General features: G+C 52.1%; 1 pseudogene; it reads left to right on the top strand.

Annotated features, from left to right (window-relative positions):
- Positions 1-812: 812 nt before the first annotated feature.
- LOC108524564 (uncharacterized) lies at positions 813-4884 on the top strand (annotated as a pseudogene).
- Positions 4885-9178: the final 4294 nt, after the last annotated feature.

Here is a 9178-nt window from a genome sequence, read left to right as displayed (position 1 = left end):
AGATATATTCTTAGGGTTTTGTTGCTATTATGAAGAGAATCTCTTTTTCTATTACATTTTCTTAATTTGTTATTACTGATGTATAGGAATGCTAATCATTTTTTTTAAGTTGATCTTGAATTCAGTAACCTTGCTAACTCTCTTACTAGTCTTAATAATTTATCTGTATATTCTTCTGGATTTTCTTCATAGACAATTATATGGTCTGAAAATACGGGAATTTTCTTTCCAATTTAAAATTTTATTTCCTTCATTTCTTTTCTTTTCTTTTCTTTTTTTCCTTTTTTTTTTTTTTTTTGAAGATGGAGTCTCACTACGTCGCTCAGGCTGGAGTGCAGTGGCATGTCTTGGCTCACTGCAACCTCCACCTACCAGGTTCAAGAGATTTTCCTGCCTCAGCCTCCTGAGTAGCTGGGATTACAGGCACCTGCCACCACACCCAGCTAATTTTTGTAATTTTTTTCAGTAGAGACGGGATTTCACCATGTTGGCCAGGCTGGTCTTGAACTCCTGACTTCAAGTGATCCTCCTGCCTCAGCCTCCCAAAGTGCTGGGATTACAGGCGTGAGCCACCATGCCTGACCTTTATTTACTTTATATATCTTACCTATTTCTGCTGCAGTTTGCAGAAGAGAGGAAGCGCTCTAACTTCTCCAAACCATCCCAAAGGGTAAGTCTGCTCCACCTCAGCAATGTTACTATTTTTAAAGACCATATGTCAACATGTTAGATGATGGCAAAATGATGTGGAAGGGGCAATATGAAAGCAAGACTGAGTACTGGAGAGAAGGTGGCAGAGTTGCAGTTTTAAGATGGTCACCCCCTCAGACCCTACCCTTCCTACCTTGATCCTCCCGTTGTCAGATTTGCCTGTTGGGGTCCACACGAGGAAGGAGATAGGGGGCTGGACTGAGAGGGAGATGGAGAAGCTGCCAGAGGCCCTTTTGGATCCAGAATTGAGGCAGCAATTCCAGCCAGGTCCCGAGTTAGGGGCTGCCCCCCAACCCCCAAGGGAATGGCACTGATTCCAAAATGTGGCAAGAGCTCTCTGGCTGGGAGAGGGATGTGCTTGCTCCCTTGAATCACCTGAGCCCAGGCTGGAAGGCCCAAGGGAGAGCACACAGCCAGCCCACTCCAGCCCCACCCCCTCCCTTTAACCCTGAGCTATTCACTCTCCCAGATTCCATTCTCTTTTCCTAAGTGACCTCCCTGCAAAGTCTGCAGAGAGCAGCACTCCCTCATGCCAGCTCACCCCACACTGTCCTTTCTTTCAGCAACACCCATGGGTATGAACTTGAGACGATTCATTTTCCTAAAAGCCTCTTTGGGGTGCGGGAAGGCCTGGATGGCTCTGTCAGGTTTGGAGTGGGGGCTGCCTCTTCTCAGAGCCACTGCGAGAGCCGGTGTCACCCTCCATGGTGGGGGTCTGCAGGCTGGGGAGCGGCCATGGATGGCACCATCTTTGTAGGCAGCCCGGGTCATCCCCAGTGGTCTGGGAGGCTGGGGGTGCACCAACTCCCACTCCTGACAGGGCCGAGGCTCCTTCCTCACCTAAGAGGTGCCATTCTTGAAGAATGGCGGCAGAGGAGCCAACAACCTGGGCAGTGTAGGCACCCGGGAGCAAATCTGCAGCTCAGTCTCAGAGAGAAGTCTCCTCTAACACAGCTGTTGCAGAAATGGGGAAACTGGGCCAAGAGGGAAGGGGGCTTGCCCAAATCACCAGCCCTGGAATGTTTTGCGCTTTCCGGGTGGATCTCCCAGGAAACGCATTTTATGGCACCGCTGCTTCTGGTCACCCACCTCGAGGTGTGGTGGGTCTGGACAGTCACCTTGACTGAGGGCCAAGCTAGGGAAGTCGAACCTACCGCTCAGGAAGGAGACCCAGCCCTTCTCCAGGCAGAGTTCAAATGTGAGGACTGCCTTCTTTTTTTTTCTTTTTTTTTTTTTTGAGACGGAGACTGGCCCTGTCTCCCAGGCTGGAGTGCAGTGGCTGGATCTCAGCTCACTGCAAGCTCCGCCTCCCGGGTTTACACCATTCTCCTGCCTCAGCCTCCGGAGTAGCTGGGACTACAGGCGCCCGCCACCTCGCCCGGCTCGTTTTTTGTATTTTCGTAGAGACGGGGTTTCACCGTGTTAGCCAGGATGGTCTCAATCTCCTGACCTCGTGATCCACCCGTCTCGGCCTCCCAAAGTGCTGGGATTACAGGCTTGAGCCACCAAGCCCAGCCACTGCCTTCTTTGGGCCGCAGTTTCCCCACCTGAATTCCAAGGGCCCTTCTAGCTCCTATACTCTGGGCCAGGCTTTTCCTCTGATACCCAGTCAGCCTAGAGGACCAGGGCTACATCTTCCTTGGACAGAGACCCACCATAGGGGTGGTGGGAGGTAGGGGTGGGGGTAGGCAAGGTTCCTGTAGGGAGATGAAGCTGTCATCAGAGATGGTGTCCACAGGCAGTGGGTGTATCATGGCTCTGCTACTTGTTGCTGGGTGGCCCTGTACCATTTCTTTCCCCATTCTGGACCTCAGTTTCCCCATCTGTTTTATGGAGATAATATGCCTGCCTACATGTCCGGGGACTTGGATGTGTGTAGGGGCCAGTTGCAGTGTTTCTTAGGTGCGGTCTTGGGGCAGCCTGCACCACCCTGTACAGATTTCTGGGCCCCACCCTAGGCTCACAGGATCAGAATCCCTGGGAATTTGCATTTACACAGGCATCTGGGTGATTCAGACACATGATCGAAGAAGCACTAATATATTGTAAGCTCTTTATAAAAGGTAAATTCATAGCTGCCTTTTAATAAACGGAAATCTCATCTTCCCTTCCTCAGTTAAGGACACACAGCCCAGCTGAAAATCACTCTGCTTTTCCAGATGCAGAATCTTATCTTTGCAGTAAGATTCTGTTAACTGTTACTTTCTGTAGTTTGTATTCCAAAACAATGGGTATATCTTTCCATTTTTTCAATATAAATGTTTAGGTTGGATATGCTTTTTCAAACGGGACACACACACCGTTTACAATTCAAGCTATGGCTTCCTCTCAAATTATTAGCCCTTTTCTGCCAGGGAGTAGTTTTTCCCAAGGAGGCTTGGAAGACAAGACCCTGGACAGAGGCAGGTGGGACACCCTGCGCATCAGAATCGCTGGATCATGACTGACCCCTAGTGGCGGCTTCTCTACTTAACTGTCAGCCCATGGGCTGGGGTGTGATCCCCAACAGTGCTGCAGAAGCTTTCACCTATCCTGGGCCACCCCTGCCATCTGTGGGGGAAAGGCCTGTCCCTTGTCTTCTGAGCCCAGCAGGCCTCACAGGCATTCTGCAGATTGGAAAGTCTAAGCATGTACTGGGGTGGGCTGGGCTCCCCCGCGCCCCTTTTTGGAGTGAGGCAGAGTGCATTCCAGCCCCTAGCATCCCTGCTGTTTATTCACACCCCTCACCCCCACCTCCACATACACTCATGGGTACAAACACTGGCGCAGTCACGGGTACACACCGCCCCGGACAGCACCATTTCCAGTCTCGGCAGGGCAGTCTCCTTATGGGAAAGTTAACCAGGCAGTAAAGGCTCACGGGTCAGGGAAGACCTCTGTCGGAAAGAGGCTCCTAGACCCAGTTCTGCCTCTGACTTGCTGGGGGTCCTTGAGAAAGTTGCTTCCCCTCTTTGGTCTCAGTTTCCCCAGCTGAGAAATGGAGGGTTGGGCCAAAAGGTCTAAGGTTCTGGGAACCTCTTAGAGCCCGTAACTGGTGGTCAAGATAAGGGAGGGTCCCTCGGGGTCAGCTGAATGCCGGAGAGGCAGGACAGGCCCAAAGTTGAGCAACTTGAGCACACCAGGTGGGCTCGGAGCTGGAGCATGAGCCCCACAGCCCTCAGAGCAGCCCTGGACTCGGGAGCCACCTCGCAACAGTCCGGTGGGACTTCAGAGATGTGGGATCTAGCCTCCCCTAGTATTGCAGGACTGGGGGATAGGAGCTGCGGATTCTGACGCCACAGCTGCCTTAAATATGCCACAAGGGCTGGGGCAAGACACACCCCTCTCTATGAAATGAGCAGTCAGTCCAAATAGATACGATAAAGAAGGGTTGTGGGAGGGATCCATCTCTAGCCTGAGGCTACAGACTGGCTTCCAGGGTACTCAAGCAGCTGTCTCGGGGGGAGGAGTCCCAGTTATGAGAGGCAGGGCTCAGAATCTAGGCCAAGCCTCCACAGGACCCCACTCTGGAGAGCTCGGGTCCGTCTGGGGGAGGGTCAGCAGGCAGCAGGTGCACCGGGAGCATCTTTCAGAAGGCACCCATATTGCATCTGCTCCAATAGGCAGTGAGTTGGAAAGTGGATGGAATAGGCAGGGTGGCGGCTGCTCCCCAGGGCCGGGAGTCCAGTCCAGCACCCACCTGAGTCCACCTCAGGCCTGTTCAATTGGGTTGATCTGTGCTCTGGGCCCTCTGGCCCCACCCTCAGAGGGAGGGGTTTGGGGCGACCAGGTGAACTGGCCCTTGTGGGAGGCAGGCAGCCCCTCACCAGCATCCCCACCCCCACCTCTCCAACCCCCCTCACTCCCTGATCCTTCCACCTGCTCCCCTACCCCAGCAGTTTCCTCTGCTCACTCTCATCCCTTTTCCTGCTCCCAGGCTCGCCTACTCAGATGTCCTTGACTCTCCTCTGAGTCTCCCTCTTTCCAAGCCTCCTCCCCTCTACCTAATACATTCTCCCTGAGGACACCAGAGTACACAAGTCCCTGCAGATCCCTGCACCTCACCTTTACTCCCAGACATGGGAGGGAGATGACATGAAAACCCGAACACCATTGGCAAGAGATCTGGAGTATGCAGGGGCAGATCTGAGGCTGTGGAAGCTCCATGGGTTCCCTGCAGGAGGCTGCATTTAAGCTGGCTCTTGAATGTGGCTCTGAGCTGAGACCTCTCCTTGAAGCTCCAGACCAGGAGCCAGCTGCCAGCCAGACCCCTTCACTTGGTGTCTCAGAGGAACCTTGCACTCCCTAGGTCTAACTCTGAACCCGGAAAATCCCCTGATCTCAGCCCTGTTTCTTCTTAGGGAAAGCACCATCTCAGACCCAGTTCTGCACCAAACCCACACTATGAGCACTCTGGATAAGCCAGGGCCAAGGGGGAAAGCTCTGAATGCCGAGCCAAAACATGTGAGTTTTAACTCCACCTTCAACTCCTGGAGTTGTGGGTAGGGAAGGGGCCTAGTCCAGTTTGCTATAGAAAGACCTGTCTGGCACTGTATGGTACATGGATGACAGGGAAAGAGTGCAGGTGGAGAGACCAGAAGGAGAGCAGGACTGGGGAGGTAGGGACATGGCTGTAGCGGTGGAGATGGGAGAATAGACAGGACTTGGTGGCTACTTGGATGAACCAAGGGATAGGTCAGGAAGAGATACCCAGTTTTGTACCAGATGTGTAGAGTGTGGGATGCCATTTATTGCTCAAGGGAAGAGGAGGAGGAAGAGGTATGGCGTGGGAGGAGAAAGCTGAGCTCTGTCTTGAATGTCATCTGAAGTTCCCAAGGAGAGACAGGCCTGCCAGCACCTTCATGAACTGCCTCAGCTGGCCCTCAGGGCACCTGTGGTCCCTGGCCCTTTCGACTCTCCCCTTTGTGGCTGTCAGCTGCAGTGAGGGTCAGTTGCACAAGGGCGCAGCAGGTCTGTGTGTTATCCCAGGGAACTACCACATGGCCAGTGCTGAGGAGAAGCTGATGGATGACCTTCTGAACAAAACCTGTTATAGCTACCTGATCTACCCAGCCACCAGCAGAGGCCCTCACAGCTCATCTCCATCAAGATGGAGCTCTCCCTGGCCCAGTGTGTCTGCATGGTAAGTGCAGAGGGCAGCTGTGGCTTAGGCTGAGGTGAAGAGGCAGCGCATGCCCACACCCCAAGCAATCATTGGCCAGAGGAATGAAATTACTCGGGTTGACTTAGACTTACCATTATATGGCAGGGAGGCTGCAGAAGGGTCCATGAAGTTCATAGGTGTCCAATATTTAATGAAGTCAAGGTTTTGTTAACAAAGAAGAAATGAGGGTGGGAGCGGGATGACCACTGGGTAGGCAGCCAATGGACTTGCTCAGCTGAGCGTCCAGCACGACCATAAGCTTCTCCTCATCCTCACAGGCCCACCTTATTCTCTCCCCCCATCCAACAGATGACCTTACATGCTCCCTACTTGTTGGGGGAAAAAAGAACCAGACTGGGGGAACTGATGGGTACAGAGGCCCAGGTGTAGGGGCAGGACCAGAGGCAGTGCAGCGCCTACTGAGCCAGGCGGGTGAGGGTCTGGACAGTGGGCATGGCTGCTGCAGGCATGGAAAGGAGAAGCAGATGGTGGCACTCCCAGGAACCATTGTCAGGCTCTCCATATGTGGATGTGTGCAGAGGTGGGGGTGCCGAGGAGGGAGGAGGTGCAGGGAATTTCTCTTCTCCTCTCTACTGCCTCTGAGTTGGAGATGTCAGAGGAAACCGTGGCCCATTGTAAACTAACACAATGTCCCCACTCATAGGGTTAGAACCCTGCCCTTGGAAGCAGCGCTGAGTGGAGCATTCACGTGGGGAGAGTGCAGGACGCTGTGTCCAGCCAGGGGAAGGAGGTCACCAAAGGGGCTGACCCTCTTCTGGCCAGGTGGCTGCCTTCTGACACACCAGCCTGTCTCTCTAGCATGGCTGGCCCACACACACCCAGCCTGTCAAACTTACAGCCCTCAGGAAGGCTTTGGCCAATTAACGAGTGGCTCTCTCTCCCAGGAAGAAGGACGGCTAAAGGATGGAGAGGGCAGTAGAACCCTGTATGCTCTGCCCCCTCCCTCCACAGTTGGACTGGACGGAAGGCGGCTTTCAGACACGCTTGCCCGGGCTGGGGTCTGAGTGTCACTTTCCAGACAGTGGCTTCTTGCTTAATGGGTGAGCCCTGTTGCTGCCGTGCAGCTGCCACCCTAGTGAGGGTGAATGAGCAGGAGGCTCCGCGGCACTTCCAGGCTCAGGCTGCCCGGCTAGATCTGCTCTGTGGAAACTGTAGGCTGATAGAGGCTACCAGGAGGAGGAGGGGATGCAGCCGCCAGCACCCACCCATGCGAGTCATAATTTTTTTTTTTTTTTTTTTTTTGAGACGGAGTCTTGCTCTGTCGCCCAGGCTGGAGTGCAGTGGCTGGATCTCAGCTCACTGCAAGCTCCGCCTCCCGGGTTCACGCCATTCTCCTGCCTCAGCCTCCCGAGTAGCTGGGACTATAGGCGCCCGCCACCTCACCCGGCTAGTTTTTTATATTTTTTAGTAGAGACGGGGTTTCACCGGGTTAGCCAGGATGGTCTCGATCTCCTGACCTCGTGATCCGCCCGTCTCGGCCTCCCAAAGTACTGGGATTACAGGCTTGAGCCACCGCGCCCGGCTGCGAGTCATATTTCTAAAAGCTTGGGTATACAGTAAATATTAGCTCCTGGGCTGCTGGGCCTGGAAGGGGTATTGTCCTCCTATTTCTCAGGATTTGTTTATTTATTTGATGAAGGAGGGTTATAGGTACAACCAGTTTAAAGATGGAAATTTTTAGAGTGCAGGCTGGGATTTAGGGTAAGCCAAGCAGACTTGTCCAAGCAGCTCTTTTGGGGAGGCCAGAGTCCTGTACCAATGTCCTCAGGCACGTTCAGCAGCTGCTGGGGGAGTGCTGGACAGGATTAAAGCACAGGAGAACTTTCTGGATGATAGAAATGCTCTGTATCTTGAAAGGAGGTAGGTTACATGGGTAATGCATTTGTTAAAACTTATCAAAATGTACACTTCAAATCTGTGCATTTCACTGAATATAAATTATGCCTCAAATTAAAAACATTTTTCGAAAGACAGATGGGCCAGGCGCGGTGGCACACGCCTGTAATCCCAGCACCTTGGGAGGCCGAGGTGGGCGGATCACAAGGTCAAGAGATTGAGACCATTCTGGCTAACATGGTGAAACCCCATCTCCACTAAAAATACAAAAAATTAGCTGGGCGTGGTGGCACACGCCTGTAGTCCTAGCTACTCAGGAGGCTGAGGCAGGAAAATCATTTGAACCCAGGAGGTGGAAGTCGCAGCTAGCCAAGATCATGCCACTGCACTCTAGCCTGGCCTGGCAACAGAGTGAGGCTCTGTCTCAAAAAAAAAAAAAAAAAAAAAAAAAGCCCTGAGGTGGAAGATTGCCTGGTGGGCTCTAAGAACACCAAGGAGGCCCCAGAAGACTGGAGCAGAAATAAAGCGAGGGAGGCAGCAGAGCCAGATCACAAGAGGGCAAGTGTTAGCAAATTTGTTCTGTGAAGGGCCAGATAGTAAATATTTGAGGCTTTGGGGGTCACGTGGCCTCCATCATAACTAGGGAATACTGCTATTGTAGTGTGAAAGCAGCCATAGACAATACGTAACATATGAGTGTGGTTGTGTTCCAATGAAACTTTATTTACCAAAACAGCTGGCTAACTTGCCATCCAGCTAGTTTGCCAGCACCTGATGTAGGACCCTGCAGGTCATTATATGGATTTGAGTATCGACTTTGAATGAGATGGGAGGAGGGGAGAAAAAGATTTTGAGCTTACAGGACCCCTTTCCCTGTTGCATTTAGATCACGGGGTACACAAGGGTGGAAGCAAGAGAGGGAGCGAGGAAAACAGAAGGCTGATGCAGTAATCCAAGGGGAGATGATGGTGACATTTTGGGTCGGGGTGTTGGCATTGTCATTGATAAGAAAGCATTATATTCTCAATATATTTAGAAGACTGAGCCAGCAGGATTCGCTCATGGCAAAGGTGGTAAGGTACAAGAGAAGAAGAGTCAAGGGAAACTCTGAGGCCTTTAGCCTAGCAACTGGCAGGATGGAGGGGAAAGAGTAAGAGTTCAGTTTCGGACATGTAATGAGATACCACGTAGACATTCTTGTGGATGAAAACCCTTGAACTGATGTAATCAAGTCAGGTCAGACTGGAAATATAAATTTGGGAGTTGCTGGGGTTTAAATGTTATTAATACATGGGACCAAGGATTGACTGTAGATAGAGAACTAAGGAGGTCAAAAGACTGAGCATTTCATTAACAAAAGGCAGGGCAGTAAGAAGGAGCCTGCAAAGGAGACTGAGCTAGTGGAGTAGGAGGAAGAGACTTGGCAGCCAGAAAACCAAGTGAGTGATATATGTCAAGGACTGAGGG

The sequence above is a fragment of the Rhinopithecus bieti genome, unplaced genomic scaffold (assembly GCF_001698545.2).
Source record: "Rhinopithecus bieti isolate Rb0 unplaced genomic scaffold, ASM169854v2 scaffold_83366, whole genome shotgun sequence".
In the NCBI taxonomy this organism is placed as follows: Eukaryota; Metazoa; Chordata; class Mammalia; order Primates; family Cercopithecidae; genus Rhinopithecus; species Rhinopithecus bieti.
The sequence above is the reverse complement of the archived record's forward strand: the minus strand, read 5'-3'. Positions and strand labels throughout refer to the sequence as shown.